We start from the raw sequence: 25,101 nt of genomic DNA, 5'->3' as shown, positions 1-25,101 counted from the left end.
CAGCTATTCAGGAGGCTGAGACAGGAGAATTGCTTAAACCCAAGAGGCAGAGGTTGCAGTAAGCTGAGATCATGCCATTGCACTCCAGCCTGGGCAACAAGAGTGAAACTGCATCTAAAAAAATAAAAAAAATCCACTCAGTCAGACAGATCAAGGAAGGGAGATCTGGGAAGAACAGTCTTCAGTAATTAGAGAGTCTCAGAGAGGTACTTGTCATTATGAGGCCTGTGAGTATTTGATAACAAATATTTTATCCATTCAAATAACAGAATGAACAATGTGAGCATGGATAGGACCCTATGTCATTTCTTGGGGAATGCAAAGTGTAGAGATGTTGTCTATCATCACGTAGCATTTAAAAATGTATATGCCAGCATTTAACCTGACAATAACTAAGGCACGTATCTGTCTTTAGTGGGGAAAGCACTGAAAGCAGAGGAAGACACAAACAGCTAAGTGAGGACATCATTTGCTCCATGAAATGACAGAGGCTTATGACATAATGAGAGCATAAAGTGGGGCATCCGACCCAACGAGTAGCTATGGGTGGTATTTTGGAAGAAGTGGCCCCTGAGCTATACCTTCCATAAACATAGGAGAAAGGTGGCTTTGGAAGTGAACAGAATATGGTGCCAACCTGGCTCCATCACTCCCACATACCCTAAGCCATGATTTAACCTTTCTAAGCCTTAGTTTTCTATGTAAAATAAGGCGAATAATATCCACTTTTCAGAATTATTGTAACGAATATATATTGTGCAATTCGTTCATACCTTAAGTAATTAATAAATGGTAGTTTTTATTATTGAAAGAGTTTAGCAATATAAAGTGTAATATAGAAGAAATGTATAAATTGAAATGGTAAAAGTATAAAACGCAACATCAAAATCTAATAAGACTTTAAATTGTGCAATTTGAATTTGGAAATAAAAAAAGTCTTTAGATACCGTAGTGAGAGTGGCTTTAGTCAAGTATTGTTTCTTGAAAACAAATGCAGAAAATTAGAAATGAATGAGAATGAAGGACATGGAAACAAGGAATTTTGAAATGTTAATTGCAAAGGGAGAGGAGGATGCAGGATCGGGAAAACTGAAGTGTTTTAGATAGGGAAAAATCTTGAGCATTCTTATAGGCTATGAGGAAGAAATCAGGAGAGGAGTGGAAAAAGGACACAGGAGGAATAATTGATAAAGCAACATTCTGGAATGAATAGGTCAGAATCAGTTCTAGAATCCTGGTGAAGCAGTTGTCCTTAGCCAGAATGGAGATACCTGATCATCAGAGGCTGGAGGAAAGCAGGTAAAGATTGATGAGAGTATATTTGTGTATTTGTATTGGACTGGGTAGAGAGAATAAAAGAAGGTCATGCTTGATGGACTCTGTGTTTTCTATGGAGTCAGAAGCAAGCTCATCTTTCTAGAGTCAGGGCTTGAAGCAGAGAAGGATACAAGAGAATAATGCAAATTTGGAAATGGATCTGATATATGCGGGGGAGGAAGGTGACCAAAAGCAACAAAAGGTTTATCAGATGGTGCTGTTTCCTGCCACATTTGAAGACATACATATGTAGCTGAACCAGTCTCCATGGTTGCAGATTTCTCTCCAACAGTGCTCAGCTGTCTGGGGCTGGGTGTAAAAAAGAAAGTAGATTCAGAGTTTAAATTTTGCTAGGAAGATGGAAAGAAAAGTATGCAAGAAATTTGGAATACTGTTGAGAGTGTTGTTTAGATGATAAAGTGTAGTTCCAGGCTGAGGAATGAAAAGGGGATCATAGGTGGGAAGATGATAGAGACATGGAGAAACAGACATGGAAGCGATTCAATGCCTAGTAAGTAAGGCAAGTGCAGGAAAATCAAAATGTTCACCAGCCAACTCAGCAACATGCAGCAATAACCACTTGTGTTTAGAGAAGGGAAGATAATTATGGGTTAGGGTCTTCAAGAAACACTTCCCAGTGGGGTCAGGATTTGATAAACAGATTTAGATTTGGGGAAGAGGAGAGGGAGTAGACTAGTGTGGTGGTAGCAGAGGATTCATGCAGAAAGGTGGTGAGAAAGAAGGTAGGTGACGTATAATGCAGCTAGGTTGTCCAGCTTCTCAGAGAAATAGGTGAAGGAATTTAGACTTCATCCCATAAGGCATGACAAGGCACTGAATTTTTGAGAAGGGAAGTGGCAAAATAAAGAATGCTTTCATAAGTGTGAGAAATGGATTAAAAGGGAGACCAGCTATAGAGAAGGAGAGCAGGTGCAATACTTTAAGTATATGGTATAGAAAGATTTTATAGTGAGGAAATGGAGGAGCATCAACTGTGTGGATAATTTTCCCAAATCTATTTAAACATCTACCAACACAAAAGAAAAGTAAAATATTGGCTTAAAAAAGACAACTCACAAAACACTTGTAAGACTTAATAACAGGTCATGAAACTAGATAGGGATTACACCAAACACTTTGCATTCCATTTTTGGTTTATCATTTTTAATCCCAGCAAAATCAAAATATTCTCATTTTTGAGAAAGCCTCTAAATGATTAAGCAACTTGTCCAAAGTTACGCAGCTGGAAAATGGCATGGCAAGAAGTGAAATCCAGGGCTCGTCTTGTCAGAGCCATGTGACTCAGAGCAACTCCATTTTAAATAGGAGCTGGGTAAAATGAGGCTGAAACCTACTGGGCTGCATTCCCAGACGGTTAAGGCATTTGAAGTCACAGGATGAGACAAGAAGTCAACACAAAATAGAGGTCATCACCAACTTGGCACATGTATACATATGTATCAAACCTGCACGTTGTGCTCATGTACCCTAGAACTTAAAGTATAATAAAAAAAAATACAGGTCATAAAGACCTTGCTAATAAAACAGGTTGCAGTAAAGGAGCCAGCCAAAACCCACAAAAACCAAAATGGCAAGAGTGACCTCTGGTGATCCTCAGTGCTACACTCTCACCAGCACCATAACAGTTAATAAATGCTATGGCAATGTCAGGAAGTTACCCTATATGGTCTAAAAATAATCCACTCCTTGTTTAACAAGAAATAACTGTAACAGCAAAGCATCATCAAGAAATAACCATAAGAATGGGCAACCAGCAGCCCTCAGGGCTGCTCTGTCTATGGAGTAGCCATTCTTTTATTTCTTTACTTTATTAATAAACTTGCTTTCACTTTGCACTGGGGACAGGCCCTAAATTCTTTCTTGTGTGAGATCCAAGAACCCTCTCTTAGGGTCTGGATCGGGACCCCTTTCCTGTAACATTCTGACTCCAAAAGTCCAGGCTCCAGTACAAATACAGGACCAAAAAAAATGATTAGGTTACAACAAATATTACACTAATATTGTATATAATAATGTTTTTATCTATTAAAAAGTATAAAGCTATGGACAGAGTGCTATTACATATATTAATCCTTTTCATCTCTATTAATACCCTTAAGCATACAGAGAAAATATCATTGCTCCTGTAGAGGGGTAATTTTTATCGGAAACAATCTATTACACTGAAAATAGGAAAGGGAAGTTAGTAGAAATATAATGAATTAGTTGGTCAATTTATTTTAAAAATTACATAGATCAAGGAGAACTCATGAAGAAACACAATGAAGAGAGGGAGAGGGCAGAACCCAGGAGAGTCTGCATTCGTGAGATAATAAAATTGAGGCAAGTCAAGATTATAATCGAACTCTGAGCAATGGAGATGAGGTCTTTACAAGGACACACTACTCTCATCACTCTAGAATAAGCCCTATTGTATGAAGATAGCATTATAAGGAGGAAGGGCTAATATAAATGAAGTAGAGATGTGTAAAGGCAAAGCAACACAATGTGCATTCTAGCTCCACTCTGGGGAAAGTTCTAAGAAGGAGCTTGGGAGATGGTTATGCCATTGACATGGCACAATATTACAAGGGGGAAACATTAGTAATATGGGCGTACCACAAAACTTAAGCTGGGCCTCAAACCTCAGGAATTTTGGAGGCAATAGACTAATATCTGAGCTGTCTTTACTCATGGTCAGGGCAAATAATAACCTTAATTTCTTGTCAGTGTCAATAGCATCATTGACAAGAAATTAAGCCTATCGATGCAGAGAATGAAACCATAGAAAAAACTTCTCCCTATGACCATAGATCAAGAAACTGAGGCACAAGATTCCATGATTTATCAATAAACATACAGTTAGAAAACCTAGCATTAGAGTTCTCATGATTGGTAATCCATGATTTGCTTCTTTCTAGCTATGAAAGAAAGCTTGAAAATCATTTGTAGTGGTCCAAGGCATTCAGTTCATTAGCTTTTACCAACAGAAAAGGAAAAGCCTGGGCATGGTGGCTCACACCTGTAATCCCAGTACTCTGGGAAGCTGAGGTGGGAGGACCACTTGAGCCCAGGGATTTGAGAACAGCCTGGGCAACATAGCAAGACCCCCATTTCTACAATAAATTAAAAAAAAATAGCCAGACATGGTGGCACCTACCTGTGGTTCCAGCTACTTGGGAAGCTGAACAGGAGGATTGCTTGAGTGTATGAGGCTGAGGCTGCAGTGGGTTGTGATTATGTCACTGCACTCCATGCTAGGTAATGGAGCAAGATCTTGTCTCAAAAAAGAAAGGAAAGAAAAAAAGACACTTTCAAGGTTGCTTTAAAGAAAGATAATCTGGTGCAGAAAATGTGCCCTGAAATGCCTTATGTGCATATCATCTATTCTGGAACCGACTTGGGGTTGGATTAGAACTGCAGGTAGAAATCAGTGTGACAATTGGGGAGAACAGTGTGCCTAAGACATGCAGAAATTCAGAATATCAAAGAACTGGGGGCTTCAGCAAGTGCATAATGGAAAGCACAAAGCCTAATGGAGCAAAAGATTCATTACATTGAACAGAAAAGGGGTAAGAAATCATTGAACGAATCAGTTGGAGTTGCTTCACTTAAGTGGTAGGGAAGTGTCAAAGTTAAAAGCAGACTAAAGAGATACAAGTGTAGACCCTGTTTTCAGCTATTCAATTTTTCTATTTCCCAAACCCATTTGACATGTAACTCTTCAAATCACCAGGTTCCTCAAAAAACAAACAACAACAACAAAAAAACCAACAAAACATGAAGAAGCCAAATCTGGAGGATGAGTTTTCCAAATTAAACACTGAATATTGTTGTAGAGTAAAATGATACTGTTTGTAAAGAGATGTTTTTACTAGACATCCTCTTCCTAGCCACCTATTAAGGAATAACTAGAATATATATTAACAGGAAGACATCGGAAATTATCTTTGCACCTGAGAAAATGTTAAGGTGAGAGGGGGAAGCCAGCTGGGCTTCTGGGTTGGGTGGGGACTTGGAGAACTTTTCTGTCTAGCTAAAGGATTATAAATGCACCAATCAGCACTGTGTAAAAACGCACCAAACAGCACTCTGTAAAATGGACCAATTGGCTCTCTGTAAAATGAACCAATCAGCAGGATGTGGGCTGGGCCAAATAAGGAATAAAAGCTGGCCACTCCAGCCAACAGCGGCAACCCACTTGGGTCCCCTTCCACACTGTGGAAGCTTTGTTCTTTCACTCTTCACAATAAGTCTTGCTGCTGCTCACTCTTTGGGTCTGCACTACCTTTATGAGCTGTAACACTCACCATGAGGGTCTGTGGCTTCATTCCTGAAGTCCGCCAGACCATGAACCCACTGGGAGGAATAAACAACTCCGGACACTCCACCTTTAAGAGCTGTAACACTCACTGCAAGGGTCTGTGGCTTCACTCCTGAAGTCAGCGAGACCATGAACCCACCAGAAGGAAGGAACTCTGGACACATCTGAACATCTGAAGGAACAAACTCCAGACACACCATCTTTAAGAACTGTAGCACTCACCGCGAAGGTCTGCAGCTTCATTCTTGAAGTCAGTGAGACCAAGAACCTGCCAGAAGGAATACATTCCAGACACATTTTGGTGACCCAAATGGGACACATTTTGGTGACCCAGATGGGACTATTGCCTATCGCCAAGCAGTGAGTACCATTGGACCCCTTTCATTACTATTCTGTCCTATTTTTCCTTAGAATTTGGGGGCTAAATACTGGGCACCTGTCGGCCAGTTAAAAGTGACTAGTGCAGCCATGGGACTAAAGACACTGGTGTCAGACTTTCTCGGAAAGGGCTCTCTAACAGCCCCCGATTCTTCGGAGTTGGGAGCGTTGGTTTTCCTGGGACCAGCTTCCGCTTTTCCTATACTTCTGGGCTGAGCCGAGGGTCAACAGAGAGGAAAGCCATTCAGCTCCGGGGTCCCTGACAACAAGTTGGTTGACCTGAGGCCATAAGCAGAACTCTCAAAGTCACGTTGCCCAAGCAAGACTCGCTCATCTATCCTATCTATCCTGACCCATGCCCCCTGGGTCCTAATGCCTGTCAGACAAACTTCCTCTCGCCTCTCTTCTCTGAGGCTAGTTCCGCTTCTAAAAACTACTCCCTGTCTCTGGTGCTTTTCTAGTTTCTCCTGTAAGAATGATTTCTAGTATAAACTCCAGGACTCTATTCCCTTCTTTAGGCACCCAGGCTCACGAATCAGAAAGACATAATTTTTGCCCAAAGCCCCATCAAAGGGGAAGACCAACTATCCTTTTAGGATCCCTCCTCAGACTAGCAGACCTAACAAAAGCTATTCCTGAAGCTAGGATATGGGGAGCTTCAGAAATGATATCCTTCCTATTCAAGTGAGGACAAAAGTCATCACTCCTCCAACCCTAGAGATCCCTTCCCCCGCTCAGGGTATGGCCATCCACTTCATTTTTGGGGCATAACATCTTTATAGGGTGGGGTAAAGTCCCAATACTAACAGGAGAATGCTTAGGACTCTAACAGGATTTTTATAATGTGTCGGTAAGGGCCACTAAATCCAATTTTTCTTGGTCCTCTTTGTGGTCTAGGAGGACAGGCAAGGGTGCAGGTTTTCGAGAATGCATCAGTAAGCGGCCACTAAATCTGACCTTCCTCAGTCCTCCTTGTGGTCTAGGAGGAAAACTAGTGTTTCTGCTGCTGCGTCGGTGAGCGCAACTATTCCGATCAACAGGGTCCAGGGACTGTTGCAGGTTCTTGGGCAAGAAGTGTTTCTACTGCTGCATCAGTGAGCACAACTATTCCAATCAGCAGGGTCCAGGGACCATTTGCAGGTTCTTGGGCAGGGGTAGAAACAAATCAAAACCATGGGCAGTTTTGTCTTTCAGATGGGAAACACTCAGGCACCAACAGGCTCACCCTTGAAATGCATCCTAAGCCGTTGGGACCAATTTGGCCCACAAACCCTGAAAAAGAGATGGCTCATTTTTTTCTGCACTGTGGCTTGGCCCCAATATTCTCTCTCTGATGGGGAAAAATGGCCACCTGAGGGAAGTATAAATTACAATACTATCCTGCAGCTTGACCTTTTCTGTAAGGGGGAAGGCAAATGGAGCGAAGTACCTTATGTCTAAGCTTTCTTTTCATTCAAGGAGAATCCACAACTATGCAAAGCTTGCAATTTACTTCCCACAAGAGGACCTCTCTGCTTACCTCCATATCCTAGACTCCCCATAGCTCCCCTTCCTATTAATGATAAGCCTCCCCTAATCTCCCCCACCCAGAAGGAAACAAGCAAAGAAATCTCCAAAGGATCACAAAAACCCCCGGGCTATCAGTTATGTCCCCTTCAAGCTGTAGGGGGAGGGGAATTTGGCCCAACCCAGGTAAATGTCCCTTTCTCCCTCTCTGATTTAAAGCAGATCAAGGCAGACCTGGGGAAGTTTTCAGATGATCCTGATAGGTACATAGATGTCCTACAGGGTCTAGGGCAAACCTTCAATCTCACTTGGAGAGATGCCATGCTATTGTTAGATCAAATCCTGGCCTTTAATGAAAAGAATGTGGCTTTAGCTGCAGCCCGAGAGTTTGAAGATACCTGGTATCTTAGTTAAGTAAGTGATAGAATGACTACTGAAGAAAGGGACAAATTCCTTTCTGGTCAGCAAGCTGTCCCCAGTATGGATCCCCACTGGTACCTTGACTCAGATCATGGGGACTGGCGTTGCAAACATCTGTTGACCTGTGTTCTAGAAGGACTAAGGAGAATTAGGAAAAAGCCCATGAATTATTCAATGATGTCCACCATAACTCAGGGAAAGGAAGAAAATCCTTCTGCCTTCCTTGATCAGCTATGAGATGCCTTGAGAAAATATACTCCCCTGTCACCCGACTCACACGAGGGTTAATTGATTCTAAAAGATAAGTTTATTACCCAGTCAGCCACAGCTATCAGGAGAAAGCTCCAAAAGTGAGCTCTGGGCCCTGAACAAAATCTGGAGACATTATTAAAACCTGGCAACCTCAGTGTTCTATAATAGGGACCAACACAAACAGGTCCAAAAGGAAAGCAAGATCAGAGAAAGGCCACAGCCTTAGTCATGGCACTCAGACAAACAAACCTTGGTGGTTCAGAGAGGACAGAAAATGGAGCGGGCCAATCAACCAGTAGGGCTTGTTATCAGTGTGGTTTACAAGGACACTTTAAAAAGGATTGTCCAATGAGAAACAAGCCGCCCCCTCGTCCATGTCCACTATGCCAAAGCAATCACTGGAAGGCACACTGCCCCAGAGGGCAAAGGTTCTCTGGGCCAAAAGCCCCCAACCAAATGATCCAACAACAGTATTGAGGGTGTCCGGGGCAAGCGCCAGCACATGTCATCACCCTCACTGAGCCCCATGTACTTTTGACCATTGAGGGCCAGGAAATTGACTTCCTCCTGGACACTTGCCTGGCTTTCTCAGGGTTAATCTCCTGTCCTGGACAGCTGTCCTCAAGGTCCGTTACCATCCAAAGAATCCTGGGACAGCCTGTAAGCAGGTATTTCTCCCACCTCCTCAGTTGTAATTGGGAGACTTTGCTACATATAGTAAGTATGCGTATCTAATATGCATACTTAATATGCAGTATATGCCCATCTAATATGCAGTATATGCCCATGCTGCAATATGGAAAAAAAGGAGTTCCTAACCTCTGAGAGAACCCCCATTAAATATCACAAGAAAACCATGGAGTTATTGCACACAGTGTGAAAACCCAAGGAGGTGGCAGTCTTATGCTGCTGAAGCCATCAAAAGGGGAAGAAGAGGGGAGAACAGCAACATAAGCAGCTGGCAGAGTCAGGGAAAGACCAGCAGAAAGGAAAGAGAAAGAGACAGAAAGAGAGAAAGAAGGAGTCAAAGAAGAGAGAGAGGAAGAGACAAAGAGGGAGTCAGAAAGAGAGAGACAAAGAAGAAGTCAAAGAGAAAGAAAGAGAGATTGAAGTAGTAAAGAAAAAAAACAGTGTACCCTATTCCTTTAAAAGCCAGGGTAATTAAAACCTATAATTGATAATTGAAGGTCTTCTCCATGACCCCATAACACTCCAATACCACCTTGTTGTCAGTGTAAACAAGGGCATAGCCTGAAAGCACTGAGGCCACTGACAACCCATAGCCTTCCTATCAAAAATCCTTAACCCAGCAGGTTTCCTAACAGGGGATCTAAATCTTAATTAATTACCATACAAAGGTCTGACCAGACCAAGGAGGAACTCCCTTCAGGACAGGAGGACAGATGTTTCCTCCAAGGAGATTAAGGGAAAAAAACACAGTGAGTATTCAGTAAATGGTAAGGAAACTCTTGTAGAAGCAGAGTTAGGAAAATTGCCTAATAATTGGTCTGCTCAAATGTGCGAGCTCTTTGCACTCAGCCAAACCTTAAAGTACTTACAGAATCAGAAAGAAGCCATCTATATGAATTCTAAGTTAATATGGACTGAATGAGGTCTTATTAATAGCAATGAATAATTGAAATCCCAAACTTACAAAGTTTTCAACAAAAGTAAAGTTTGCTAAAAGTTAACAGTGTAACATGTATTATCCTAATACCACACATTCTCAAAGGATTTCTCAGACAGTTTGCAAGAAATAACAAAATCTATCCTTACTCTACAATCCCAAATAGACTCTTTGGCAGCAGTGACTCTCCAAAACCACTGAGGCCTAGACGTCCTCACTGCTGAGAAAGGAGGATTCTGCACCTTCTTAGGGGAAGAATGTTGTTTTTACACTAACCAGTCAGGGATAGTACAAGGTGCCACCCGGCATTTACAGGAAAAGGCTTCTGAAATCAGACAACACCTTTCAAACTCTTATACCAACCTCTGGAGTTGGGTGACATGGCTTCTCCCCTTTCTAGGTCCTGTGACAGCCATCTTGCTATCACCCCTTTGGGCCCTGTATTTTTAACCTCCTTGTCAAATTTGTTTCCTCTAGCATCAAGGCCATCAAGCTACAGATGGTCTTACAAATGGAACCCAAAATGAGTTCAACTAACAACTTATACCAAGGACCCCTGGACTGACCAGCTGGCCCTTTCACTGGCCTAAAGAGTTCCCCTCTGGAGGACACTACAACTGCAGGGCCTCTTCTTCACCCCTATGCAGCAGGAAGTAGCTAGAACAGTCATCACCCAATTCCCAACAGCAGTTGGGGTGTCCCGTTTAGAGGGGAAATTGAGAGGTGAAGCCAGCTGGGCTTCTGGGTCGGGTGGGAACTTGGAGAACTTTTCTGTCTAGCTAAAGAATTGTAAATGCACCAATCTGCACTCTGTAAAAACTCACCAATCAGCACTCTGTGTCTAGCTAAAGGATTGTAAACACACCAATCAGCACTCTGTAAAAACGCACCAATCAGCACTCTGTAAAATGGACCAATCAGCTCTCTGTAAAATGGAACAACCAGCAGGATGTGGGTGGGGCCAAAAGGAATAAAAGATGGCCACTCCAGCCAGTAGCTGTAACCCGCTTGGCTCCCCTTCCATGCTGTGGAAGCTTTGTTCTTTTGTTCTTCACAATAAATCTTGCTGCTGCTCACTCCTTGGGTCCACACTACCTTTATGAGCGTAACACTCACTGCGAGGGTCTGTGGCTTCATTCCTGAAGTCAGCGAGACCACAAACCCACTGGGAGGAACAAACAACTCTGGACGTGCCACCTTTAAGAGCTGTAAGACTCACTGCGAAGGTCTGAGTCTTCATTCCTGAGGTCAGCGAGACCATGAACCCACCAGAAGGAAGAAACTCCGGACACATCTGAACATCTGAAAGAACAAACTCCAGACACATCATCTTTAAGAACTGTAACACTGCAAAGGTCTGTGTCTTCATTCTTGAAGTCAGTGAGACCAAGAACCCACCGGAAGGAATAAATTCTGGACACAAGGGGGTTCTGAAAGTATCTGGATTCTATTTTTTTTTTAATTTTTATTTATTTATTTATTTATTCATTGAGACAAGGTTTTGCTCTGTCACCCAGGTTGGCTTGCAGTAGCACAATCAAGCTCACTGCACCCTCAACCTCCCAAACTCCAGCAGTCCTCCCACGTCAGCCTCCCAAGTAGCTGAGATCACAGGCACATGATACCATGCCTGGCTAATTTTGTATTTTTGGTAGAGACAGGGTTTCACCATGTTACCCAGGCTGGTCTTGAACTCCTGAGCCCAAGTTATCCACCAACCTCAGCCTGTCAAAGTGTGGGGTTACAGAAAAACAAGAGCCACTGCGCCCAGCCTCTAAAAGTATCTGGTGCTATTCAGATTTTTGCTTATTCTAACTTGTGAGTTCTTCGCGTCTTATCAAGATAGGAAGCTTTCTCCTGAAGGTTACAATATAGTGAGGCAATATTACCAAGTAAACAAGTGGTAATGATACGATGTTTCTAGGCAAAATTTTCTTGGAACTCCCCATGGGGGATTTGGAATGCTCCCCACAGGAACATCTTTCTAGAAGATATTTATGTTTATATCACAAAATGTACTTGAATGTTTTTCTATATCAGTTGGAATTATTTTGGATGCAAGTTATGGAATCCAGACTGAAAGTGACCTAAACAATGGTGACATTTATCTTACATACAAAGAAATTCAGTAGTGGGAATTTCCACTGTTGGTTAGTTCAGCAGCTCGTGATGTCAGGGTTCTGAATATGCTTCTCTGAAATTACTTTCTCCTCATGGTCACAAAATAAATCCTGTAGCTTCAAGCATCACATCCTCACAGAAGGAGGTCTAAAGGCAAGGAGGAAAAAGGATTTCTCCTCATCTGCTTGACTTTTTTTTTTTCTTTTGAGAAAAGGTCCTGCTATATTTCACAGGCAGGTCTTAAACTCCTGGGCTCAAGCAATTCTCCCACCTCAACTTCCTGAGTAGCTAGGATTCTAGACATGTACCACCATATCTGGCTTGCTTCACTTTTTGAAAAAAAGAAAGAGCCTTCCAGAAATTCCAGCTGTGTTTCCATCATGTTTCATTGGCTTAGGACTGGGCCACATGCCACTCTTAAACCAGTCACTGGTAAAGAAGAAAGAGATCACCAATACTGGTTTAAACCAATCATAATGTATCCCCAGAGATGAACCTATCTTTCCTGAGCCTATTACTGTCCTACTCTTAAAATAACTGTTGTGTTGTCAGAAAGGAAAATGAGAGGGATGATTGTTGAAAAGACAGTTAACAAGTTCAACTTGTCATTTATAGATATTTTCCTTCTACTTGAAGGTCTATTTCAAAATATGTATTTAATATTTATTAAGAAAACAACAGGCTGGGCACGGTGGCTCATGCCTGTAATCCCACTGCTTTGGGAGGCCAAGGCAGATGGATTACCTGAGGTCATGAGTTTGAGACCAGCCTGGTCAACATGGTGAAACCCCATCTCTACTAAAAATACAAAAATTAGCCAGGCATGGTGACATATACCTGTAATCCAAGCTACTCAGGAGGCAGCTGTAGGAGAATTGCTTGAACCCGGGAGGTGGAGGTTTCAGTGAGCCCAGGTTGTGCCATTGCACTCCAGCCTGGGCAACGGAGCAGGACTCCATCTCAAAAAACTGAAAAAAAAAAAAAGGAAACAGAAAAACAACAACAACCTATAAACTGTTTTGAATGAAACAAATACATTTCAATCCTATCCTCAAAAGGACTTGTATCTGGAATGAAACGAGAAGCATGTATAGGAAACAGGACAAGAGAATGAACAAAAAGTTAAGGGGGCAAGAAAAAGTAAAATGTAGAATGAATGTGGACTTCCCAGATTCCAGGTTCCAAACTGAATGAACTTTGGTGTGCTATCAAAGAAGAATTTATTTTAAATCCTATCCTAGGGGTATAGTTAATTTTATTTAAAAATATTTTACTGAAATCTGTATCTCCTTGGGTCATAGTCTAAATGAAAACCTGGAGGTATAAGAATGGCTTAGGTAAAAGTACTTTACCTCTCTTTGTTCATTATATTTTATTTTCTTAAAAGAGCTGTGTGCTTATTCAAGGAGAGAAGACGATTTTGAAAATGAGATGTTGGCAAGAGGTGCAGTCCCTCAGTGCTTCACTGTGGACCCTAGAGGTTCCATCCCTGCTGCCTGGGCCCATCTGTCATAGCACCTGTCCACATTTTGGGTGCCACCACTAATGACATCTTGTTGGGTGAACGTTTCTTTCCTAATATCCTGTAAATCCATAATCTCATTTTCAGGAATATACTGAGGACGGGAGGTGTGGGATAAAAAAAAGGACTTCAAAAAATTCACAGAAAAATAAAATTAAAAGATAGAAATACAATACATAAACTTTTTCAATGTAAGTTTCATCAATGCCAAGACATTTTTGTAAGCAATGATAACAACCATGTAGTCCATCCATGAAAGAACTGATGGCCCTGGGAATTTAACCTTGTCAATGCAGTGTTTTGTTTTTTTACATTATTAACCTAAGAAAAATGGATGCCCTTTAAATTTTTTTTAAGATTAGAAAACAAAAAGAATTCATAAGGAAGCAAATTAGGATTGTGAAGTGGATGCCTAATGATTTTTTCATTGAAACTCTCACAAAAGTGCCCTTGTTTGATGGGAGGAATGAGCAGGAACATTGTGGTGGTGGAGAAAGACTGTCTGGTGAAACTTTCCTGGGGGTTTTTCAGCTAAAGCTTTGGCTGACTTTCTCAAAACACTCTCGTAATAAGATGTTATCACTCTTTGGTCCTCCAGAAAGTGAACAAGCAAAATGCCTTCAGCATCCCCAAATAATGTTACCATGACCTTTGCTTTTGACTGGTCCACTTTCGTTTTGACTAAGACCACTTTCACCTCTTGGTAGCCATTATTTTTATTGTGTTTTGTCTTCAGGATTGTACTAGTAAAGCTGTGTTCCATCATCTATTACAACTTTTCAAATAAATCCTTCAGGATCTTGATTCATTTGTTTAAAATTTCCATTGAAACCTCTGCCCTTGTTTCCCAGCTGATCTGGGCTAAACAGTTTTGGCACCCATCAAGAGGAAACTTTGCCAACTTTAATTTTTTACTCAGCATTGTGTAAGATGAACCAGTTGAGATGTCTATAGATTGCCTCCAAATTTAAGTCCATCCTTTTTATTTATACTTCTGAAGAAAAAATTACTTCTTCACTAATATGTTCTAGCATTTCTTCTTTCCATGGAAGACCACAATTTATATGAAATGAGTTAATTAAAATGTGCACTTGAGACTGCTAATTTTATGACAGCCTGGGTATTGCTTGGCAAAACAATAAGGATAATATCTGAGTGAAATAAATAAACTTATACTTGAGAGAACTTTATGGCAGGCAACCTGCTGAGGAAAGAGATACCAGCAGGACATTGTGTTGACCAATTTACGTGTTGACCAATTTATCTGTCAACTTGGCTAGGGCATGGTGCTCAGTTGTTGGGTCAAATAGCAGTCTAGATGTTGCTGTGGAGGCATCTTGTAGATATGACTAACATCTATAATCAATCAAATTTAAGTAAAGGAGTTTATCCTTAATAATGTGGTTGGGCCTCATCTAATCAGCTAAAGGCCTTAAGAGCAGAGACCAAGGTTTCCTGAAGAAGAAAGAATTCTACCTCAAGACTGTAACATGGAATTCTGCCTGAGGGCCAGGTGTGGTGGCTCATGGCTGCAATCTCAGCACTTGGAAGGCCAAGGTGTTTGGATCGCTTGGTGCCAGAAACTCGAGATCAGCCTGGGCAACATAGGAAGTTTCCATCTAAAACTAAATAAATTAAATAAATCCTGCCTGACTTTCTAGCCTGCTCTACAGACTTTGGAGAATCACATTAGCAAATTGCTTAAAACAAATCTCTCTTTCTGTCATGTTGGTCCTGTGTTTCCTCTGGACAAACTTGATTGATAAAGAGATTAATTCAATAAAAAGAAAAATGACTAGAAGGGCTTTAAAATGGCATAATTTCATAAAACTAAAAGATTAAGAAAAAAAGCCTTCACAGAATTAACCTGGGCAGGGCAGAATTAGGAGCATCAACAGGGGGTTTTCTTTACAGAATGTAAGGCCTCATTCACTCCTCTTGTGGCCAAGCTCTAAGGGTATATTTTGCAATGGAACAGAGATGTGTTGCTGCCCAAAATGAGGAAGAAATGAGGAAGTCCAAGGTCTAGAATTCAGCACTGGGTAGTTCTTTTAAAACCTGGTATCTACAAAAACAGATCCTACATTTTAATTCTTATCAATCTAGATTCAGAATTTGGCTGGATGCTACTAAAGAGCTACTGAAATAGACTCAATGGCAGCTACAATGCCCAACAGAAGCAGCGATGCCTGGTGCACATAGCAGGTTGCTAGCAGGAGTCTCCTGGGGTGATTCACCTGTCTTGTTGGTGAGGATATGGACATCATCTGGGGACTCTCAGAAATCCCTGAAGTGATATAGAGTCCCACATGAGCTTGCCTATGGTGTTTTACAAACCAATAATGTAGTGTTCATAAACCAAAGTCACTTGGAGGTAAGTAGCTGCTACAGTAGATTGTAAGCATAAGAACTGTTGTATATATCATATAATTCCCATGTGCTTATCACTATTCAAAACATTAATATCCACAGCAGCTATACCCAGCCTAGTAGCTCACAGATCAGCCTATAATGAGATTTTCAGTCTTGCAAAATAATAATATTAATACAAGAGTACCCAAGTAAAAATTATCTTTTTGTGCAAGCAGAAATTCAACTCTTGAGAATTAGTTCCTTGCCTTAAAGTTTAAACAATTTTAAAATCATCACAAGCTTAAACACAAACAACCACACAGGGCTCCAAAAGAAGAGCCTTTTTTTTTTAAATGGTGACTCAGCCTGACTTTTGTGACTAATTAAGCACAAATTTCACCAAGCAGAACACACTTATGCTTTTAAGTCTGGGCTGGAGAGGGACCATTTTTTGCAAACAATTGCTCCTGTCACAACAATAAGAATTTCAATATAGAGTGAATTTTGTAGTCACTATTATTTTAAGTATTCTCCCATCCCCACCAAAAGTGGGTCATTGAAATAATGACCAGATGAAAATTATAGGAATAGTTGAACATACCATTTGACCACATTTCTACTGACATACAAATAAGCTAATACCTACATCTATAATGCACAAGATTTCTCTTTTCCTTCCTTGTTCCCCTGATTTTTTCTTTCAGTCTTCCCTCCCTTCATCTCCTGTACCCCAACCAATAGCCTCTCTCACCTTAACTCTTAAATCTTCTCCTGCTCACAAACACCACCAAAAAAAAAAGAAAAAAAAAAGATGCACTAGCAGAGGATCCATTACTAAGTCCAGAGCAGAAGTTCCCAGATTATCAACCCACTCACAGAGGTTAAACTCCAGCAGCTGGGAGGGGGAGAAAATGACACTTGGCTTTCTGTTTCTGTAGCATCCTTGCCCCTAGTGCTCTCTGTACAGGAAAGGCCAAGATCTCACAAGGTAGGAAGTTGTTTCCTTGCTGAAACAGCATGAATGTTTATGGGTCATTAATCTTTGAGAAATGGTTGACATTTCGTATCCTCCAGCAGTAGGTATCCAGCAAGAATTATTTAAATTCATTCAATTTTTTAAACTGCACCTACAACATGCCAGGCATTGTCAAGTTCTACGTAAAGACATTGATGAACAAGACATAGAGATCCCGGTCCTGAAGAAACTTACAGCCTGACCATGAGAAAAGGGCCTACTCTCAAATATCTATAATGTTGATTGGCACAATCTAGTATTTTCCTTCACTTGTTCATGTCAATAAAGGAAAATAAAAAATCTCAGGACCCCCGAAATCCTCATGCAAAAGGGAAGGTTAAGCCTGGAAGCTGTCAGGCAACATCTTCTTCCAAATGCACGGCTGTTAGGAGCATTATGCATTAGCCAGATTCCCGGGAAATGTTGAAAGGCATCAGGCATGTAGGAAGGGCTGTCCCATGACTCATTCATAGCAGTTGTAACTGTAGCTCTGCAAATGTAAGTCTAGCCCCTAAAACTAAAGTCTGTTGGGTTCCACACTGATAATGTCAATTACAAGCTTATCTTCTCAAGTGCAGAATAAAGACAAGAGGTGATCAGTCATTCCTCCATCTACCAGAGAAGTCTGCATAATTGACTCTTCCTTTACTCTCTTTTTCTCTTCAAACACACACCTTATGTTATGTAAAATGTAGAGGTACTGGTCAGGAACTAAAGTCTCACAGGAATGTAACAATTTGCCTTGCAATCTACCTGCCCCTCTTCCTACATGCCTTTCCCTTCTTTAAGGAAATGTATAAATACTAAACCTCCCTAAAACTTCTTCAGAAAAATGGCCATAGACGCATCTGTGGAATGTGTTTTGCCCAGACAAGCCCTAAAGCTGGCTTAATAAAACTTGATTGATTGAGATTTTTTTTCCTCAGTTAATGATACTTCGATATCTTTTGTCTAGACCCAGTTATACTCTGCAATTTAGGCTTAAGGTTTTTCAAAATCCAGAACTTTTAGTTTTTCTTCCCTAAAATCAGAGTATTGGTCTTTTAGAGGTAAGGAAGATTAATGGTTTGGAGGTAGAAAGAAGAGCACACATTTGTTGGTGACCCCATCCCTGTTTCCAATAAGTGTGTCTGAGACCTAAGGGTCAAAGGCAACCACTTGCACCAGCTTCCCTATTCACGTGTTCCAGGTGCACATGTAAAATACTGTGTTCTCATGTTCAGATGTCTCTTCTTCAGCAAGCTCCTTTCTTCACCACCTACAGAACTTGCCCACGAAACCAGTATTTCTAGACTCCTCCTTTTTCTTTCCCATTAGCTTCAGAATTGTAAAATATTCTCAAGAAGGTTTTCAGGCCGGCTTATACCTGGAAAAACTTACAGATCTACTTGAAGCCTCTCTAAGCTCCCGGACTAGTAAATTTCCAAAAAGTCAGCTTTCAAGATGATTTCCCGTTGGGTCTGATGAAGATTTTACCCTTCACTAGACTCTATCCAGGCTCCTCTGAGCCCTCTTCTCAACTAGATCTCAACTGTGGTCTATAAAGACTTAACACTAACATAGTTTCCAACAGCTCAACCCCACATCCCAAAGGTGTTCTTCACTAGCCTTAAAGTGCTGGCCTGAGAAAACTCAAGACTGCCAAATGAATCTGCTGTTTTTTCCAGCCATCACCTGAAGATAAGGTCCCTGTCTCCTAGTCTCTGTGGGAAGGCGGGAACCTAGCTTGGATAAGCGCCAGTCAAAAAACCCACATGGTTTCCCATGGACCAACTCCACTTTACCACTTTTGGGAATTTTTCACTTTCCTAACTGAGCCCCTACTTTCCCCTCTCCCTAATTCCTTCTTTTATCCTTAAAATGCCCAGTCACTTCTGTACAAATCAAAGTTGAATTTTGTTCACACTGGACTCTTTTCCCTATTGAAATAGTTATCACTGATTAAAATCTGTCCTTACCACTTTAACTAGTGTCCAGCTTTGCTTATCTTTGTCAGGATCAAGAACTGATATAATTCAAGGTGATACCATCAAGGGGAGTGAGTTCGTTCAGGATAGAATAGACTGCTGTGATGAAAATAACTCTCCAAATCTTAGTGATTTAACCTGTTAAAGGTGTATTTCTCACACATGTAAAATCTGAAGCTGTCCTCCAGACTACACCACTTTTGTGACTTTGTTCTTTCAACAGAACTTTTTTTCCCTATTCGGGAAGAGATTGGAGGATTGTGCAGGAACTTACACTGCCTTATCCCAGAAGTGACAGCCACAACATCCAACCATATTTCCATGGCCAAAACATGTCCTATGGCTTCACCTAACCACAAATTGGCTGAAAGGTGGAATCTACAATATGTCCAAGAATGAAAATAGAGACTTCATTCAAGGACCTATAAAATGGGTGAGGATGGGCAGGATAGGGGGGATGGCTCAAATCTAAAGAATCATTTCCTCCCTATTTCCTGTTTTATGACCTGTGATCAAGACAGGTCCTAGGCCTTTGAAGTCAAGGCACTCTCTGCCTTTGCAAAAATGTTACTACCTCATCTCAGACGCTTTCCACTCCACCCAGAAACAACTGATCTTTTCTACAATTGAGATTAAGATAAACTATTAATATAGTTTGGATTTGTGTCCCCGCCCAAATCTCATGTCAGATTGCAATCCCCAGTGTTGGAGGAGGGGCCTGGTGGGAGGTGACTGGATCATGGGGGCAGATTTCCCTCTTGCTGTTCTTGTGATAGTGAGTGAGTTCTCATGAGATATGGCTGATTAAAAGTGTGCAGCACCTCCCCCTTATCTTTCTTCCTCCTGCTTCAGCCATGTAAGATGTGCCTCCTTCTTCTCCACCTTCTGCCATGATTGTAAGTGTTCTGAGGCCTCCCCAGCCATGCATCCTGTAGAGCCTGTGGAACCATGAGCCAATTGAACTTCTTTTCTTTATAAGTTACCCAGTCTCATGTAGTTCTTTATAGAAATGTGACAACGGACTAACACATCCCTATCACAGAAAACAACCACGTCGGCAGAAGGCGGTCATAAAGGCAGGGTTATAAGAATCAGGGAGAATTAAAAATGAGGACATAGGTATTAATATATATTTATTAACATGAAAAGGTGTTTACTACACATTCATAAGGGAGAAAATTGTGTATTGGTACATACGGCATATGTATAGTATAATCCTGTGTGTGTGTTTATGTATATGTATACATATATACATATTCTATGTAAATAGGGAAAAGTCTGAAAGAGTATTCCAACATGTGAACTGCATGGGTGAAGGAGCTTTTCCTTCACCCTAGGAAGGTTCACTGAAAAATCAACTCACAAAAAGACAGATTAATACGAGAAAAGGGTTTACAAATTTATTCCTACCCTGCACATGAGGGGAATCACAGAGTGACTGCCTAATATCCCAATGGGGTTCAGAAGCTTATATACCATCTTGAGGTTACAGAAAGACTGGGGGCTTGGATTCTGGCAAAACAGATTAAGGGAGGGGGAGAAGAGGAATTCTGTTGAAGGGCAATAAATGGAAAATGGTTGGATGGAGGAACAGAGATTAGCTTGTAAATAGTTCTATTTGCAAGTTGAATGATCCTTGTAGACAAACATAATCTTGTGAAAGGATCTGTTCATGTATGATTACATTCTTTGTCTTCTTTTCTGCAATGAATAATGACATGGGAAGGGAATGGAACAATTGTCCTCCTTGGTAGGTACTTCCTATCCTTACGTAGATGGGAGAAAGTCTCTTCCAGGGACTGTTGATCTCTAAGGGTCTTTAGTTCAAAATATCCATTATACCAGGGAGCCATATTTTGGGGTGAAATTTCCTGTGCTCCTTCAGGAATAAAATTTCCTGCACTCCTTCTGACTTATTAGACATGGTGATTTCTGATAGTAGAATTGATACTGGTGGGTTGGAGGAGGTCCTCAAATGCCTGTGGGACCTTGACTCCAGGTCCCCAAATGCTGGTGGGACCATGACATCATTGTGAGAGACAATTCAAGGATGAGTCAGAAAATAGTGAAAGTACAGAGATTTATTGCAAAGGGAAAAGCACACACTCAAGGAAGGGGAGTAAGGCATACTGGAGAGAGTCACTTGGTGGAGCTTGGGGTTTCTACCTTTATGGGTTTCTTTAATCAGGGGGTGGAATATTCATAAAAAAGTCCTGAAAAAATGTGGAGATTTCTCAGAACTGTGGTGTCACCTATTTCTATACCAAATATGGGTGGTCACAGAACTGCCACAGCTCTGGTGGGTGTGTGATTCAGTGTGTTAATGAGCATATAATGAGGCCCTAGGTGAAACCTAGATCAAATCCAGTGCCATGTTGGGTCCAGTCAGTCTTAGCCAGCTTGGCCCATATCCTGGTTTTCAGGGTCTTACCAGCCGATAGACTCTAGTCATATGAAACTACTGCCTGGAATTTGTATTCTTCTGGGACCACCCTGTATTATTCCTGTCTCAGAATCAAATGTGAGTTTCTTTTACATTTTTTCTTTGTATTTTCTAATTATTATATCATAAACATTGATTATGTGCACAAAAATTAATCATGGGTGTCATAGGAGACCGTCTTCCCTCAGTTTAGTCAACAAAGGAGAGGAACCTCCACACTGCAATACTTAGGTGTGGGGAGGATGGATTGGGTGGTGCCTTGGCAGCAATGATGGTCAAGATCAGCTTTGTGCTGAGCCATATTGGATGCAAAAGGCAAATCAGTAATACTGATCCGGAACACAGTGAGACCCTGTCCTTAAATAAAATAAAATTTTGCTATTTTATTTATGTTAAAGAAAAAATTATTTAATGATCACTTGCTAAAGAATGTAAGGCAGACTTTATCCAAGGGGGTCATGGTGATAGGTATAGGAACCATTGCAGTGAGGTCTTGCAGTCGGGGACAGAGACTGGGCTCCTTTCAACTCCAACAAAGATAAGTGGGGATTTATAACAAAGGAGCAGGGTGGGGAGATAAAAAATTACTAAGAGGAAACATCAAGAATCACAGAGTTTCTGGCTAAACTGGCTTGGCAGCATTATTACTGAAGGTATGCTAGTCAGAAAAGCCATCTAAGGTGGTCATTACCAAGGGTGGGGGCTTTTCACAAAACTGGCTTAGCAAGACTCTTGCTCAAACTGGATTCTACAAGGATAGAAATGGAAGCCGAAGGTTGAACATAGTCAAAAAGGACTCGGAGGAGCCTGACTTAAGTTTTGGTCAAAGGAGAGAGTCTTGAAAATTCATCATGAATTTTTATTTTGCATTCATTTGGATTTTTTTTTTTTTTTTGAGGCAGAGTCTCACTCTGTACCAGGCTGGAGTGCAGTGGCACGATCTCAGTTCACTGCAACCTCCGTCTCCCTGCTTCAAGTGATTCTCCTGCCTCAGCCTCCCAAGTAGCTGGGACTACAGGTGTATGCCACCACGCCCAGCTAATTTTTGTATTATTGGTAGAGACAGGGTTTCACCATGTTGGCCAGGATGGTCTCGATCTCCTGACCTTGTGATCCACCCACCTCGGCCTCCCAAAGTGCTGGGATTACAGGTATGAGTCACCACACCTGGCCATTAGTTTGGATTTTTAAACTATTTCATTAAAATATTATACCTTTTTACTACTGAGGTTTTTTGGCATCCCTTTTAGATTTGGTGGCCAAGACAAGACCCTCTCTAACCTCACCCCAGTCCTGCCCTGGACCTCATCTGGGAGGGAGAGGGAGGTGTCTGGGACTGGTCAAGAAACCAGAGAGTTCTGAGAAATGACTCCACCAATGAACACACGAGGCAGATGATTATAATGTGGTGCAGAGAAAACAGGAGACGATGTTGGAGAACTCTGATTTAAACAAGTATGAGAAAGATAAGTTTTGAAGCCCAGAACAGATAGCTATATTGAGTATTAAAATTTGGACGGGATAAAACGACATCTTCACTTTAAGATGTAAAATGTATTCTTGGATGAATTAGCTGGTGTCAACAGCATTTGAAAGGTACAAGTACATGATGCTAACAAAGTTGATAATAAGTTGTTAAAAAGAAAACATAGGAAACCATCACATACAATACAGGATGAGCTTAATTTTTTTAAGGTATTTATTTTAGGATTGGAAGGTTACACCTAAAAATGTGACTGGTGATTATCTCTGAGCAGTATCATTCTAGGAGATTTTCTTTTTTTCTGTAGATAAATGAAGTAACTATTGTTCTCTCTACTCAGAGCACAATCCTTTTTCTACTTTTCTGTGTAACACAGCACCTTTTCTTTATGGGTAACCCACTCTGAGCTTTGGATAGTTGGACGCCTCTGAACACTGAGTGATGAGAAGGGCATGTGACCTAGGCCCAGCCAGAAGGCTCTGGTAAACTTCTGGCCACAGTAATTCGTTCAGGACTGGAGTTTGGCCCATTAGCATATGCCCTGGAAACAGCAAAAATAAGGTCTAAGGATTAAGGATAGCAGAATATGCCACTCCAAAATATGCCACTTTGACGTATTGATTATTTTGAGCTGAAGCCAATTGAGAAGAAACAGATACAGTAAAAGCTTTCTGCTCTCCCCCTATTTGCCTAAAAGCAGGAAATAAATTTGGAAAGATGTCCCCTGACCCCAACAGAAAGTAGCTCAGTTAATCATCAGAGACAACTGTAAACATTTACCAGCCTGGAGATGGCACCAGAGGCATCTGTATAACAAACCTTACTAACTAACCCTTATCTTCCATTTGTTCCTCCATATATTTCCACAACTTGCTGTCCTAGAAACTCAAAGTCTTTTTCCTTTGTCTTGTCACTTCTCTCAAAATGTATTGTTCTTTTGCTTAGACACTATAAAGGCCAAAGGCACTACTTTGAATTACTTATCACTGAGCACTTACATCTGTATGTATTATTTATATGTTAATAGAATTCTGTTTGTGTTTCTTGCACTAATAACTTTGTCAGTCTATAAATTAGGGCCCCAGCTAGAGAACCTAGAAAGATACAGGGAAAAAAGTTTTTTCACTCCCCTGCATGGATCATATCAGCTGATAAGCCATTCTTAACTTGGGGCTTCCAGTGTGACTCATTATTGTTGTTTTGCCACCTCATTGAGACAGCCCTTTGACACAAAGCCAAGAGACAAGAAAGCAGAAATTAAATGGAGGTGGAAGGAGAGATTTTCTCATCAATATTCTCTCTAGAGATAAGATTATCATTAGATATAGCATTGCCATGTTGGGGCAAAGAAAATGATACTCTTAAAAATGACAATTTGGCATGCTGAGTGCTTTGAATTAAAGAAAGTTGAAAAGTCTCAGAAATCAACCTCAGAACGAAGTTATTTCTCTGACCTTCCCCTATCCCTCTGTCTCTCTAATCCTCTTTCCTGCCCCCCTTCCCCCCAGCACCCAAAGCATCTGATGAACTGTCTTTGGAATCCCCTTCTCTAAGAAAACTTTCCAAGAGAAATGTAATTTTCTTAAGACCTCCTCCCTAAGAATCTCATCAATTAACCACAAAAGATGAACCACCAGAGAAGAGAAGAGACTGGAAGTCATCACCACACCCAGACACAGTTTTCATTTATTCTTCTGAGGGCCGCTCTGACAGATTACCTAAGAGGCTTTATCTGCATAACAAGACAACTTTTGTTCACAGTGAAGTTCCTCCCCTCACCTTCCTACCACCTTCCCCAGAGCTTACAGGAATTTTGTCCCAGGCCATTGTTCTTTGGGCTCAGTCTTTTCCCCTGAATTATTTACTCCCACAACCCCATCTTTTCTTCTCCTTTGAAGAAGGATATATAAACATCTGAACCTCACTGGTTATTAGGTAATCATTCTTCTACAATTCTCTTGAATTTTGTATGCCATTTTTTCCTACTAATCTGATTTTGTCAATTCATTTTCATCAAACCTTCAGAGGACAGAGGAGAAGGGTTTCCCTCTCTAACCCTAAAACCATTAGATCCAGATTTGCCTAGAACTTCATTAATCTCTTGACTTTCTATTTAGGTAAGCAAACAAATTATTCCTTGGTTCATGTTAGTTGGGATGGGTTTTAATCACCTAATAACAAAAGATTCCTGACTAAAACACCTTTTTGTACTTTTTTCATTTTCCAACATTTTATTATAAATATATATTGTTTCAGTAATTGAATAAGAATAGCTATTCTTAAAATAATTATATAGGCAGATCTAAGTTCTGGTTAGAGTAGCACTATTAAAGTTTTCTAGGCTGGGCACGGTGGCTCATGACTGTAATTCCAG

The 25,101-nt window shown here is 41.0% G+C and overlaps 1 long non-coding RNA gene across 1 annotated transcript; it reads left to right on the top strand.

Annotated features, from left to right (window-relative positions):
- The first annotated feature begins 1,240 nt into the window (after positions 1-1,240).
- On the top strand, positions 1,241-24,405 carry LOC129137840 (uncharacterized). The gene is made up of 4 exons (XR_008540661.2): positions 1,241-1,299; positions 5,054-5,289; positions 15,574-15,841; positions 19,025-24,405. It is a non-coding gene; the product is annotated as an uncharacterized LOC129137840 (long non-coding RNA).
- The last annotated feature ends 696 nt before the right edge of the window (positions 24,406-25,101 follow it).

This window comes from Pan troglodytes, chromosome 17 (assembly GCF_028858775.2).
Source record: "Pan troglodytes isolate AG18354 chromosome 17, NHGRI_mPanTro3-v2.0_pri, whole genome shotgun sequence".
Taxonomy (NCBI): domain Eukaryota; kingdom Metazoa; phylum Chordata; class Mammalia; order Primates; family Hominidae; genus Pan; species Pan troglodytes.
Note: the sequence above shows the minus strand (reverse complement) of the source record. Positions and strands in the feature narration are given on the sequence as shown.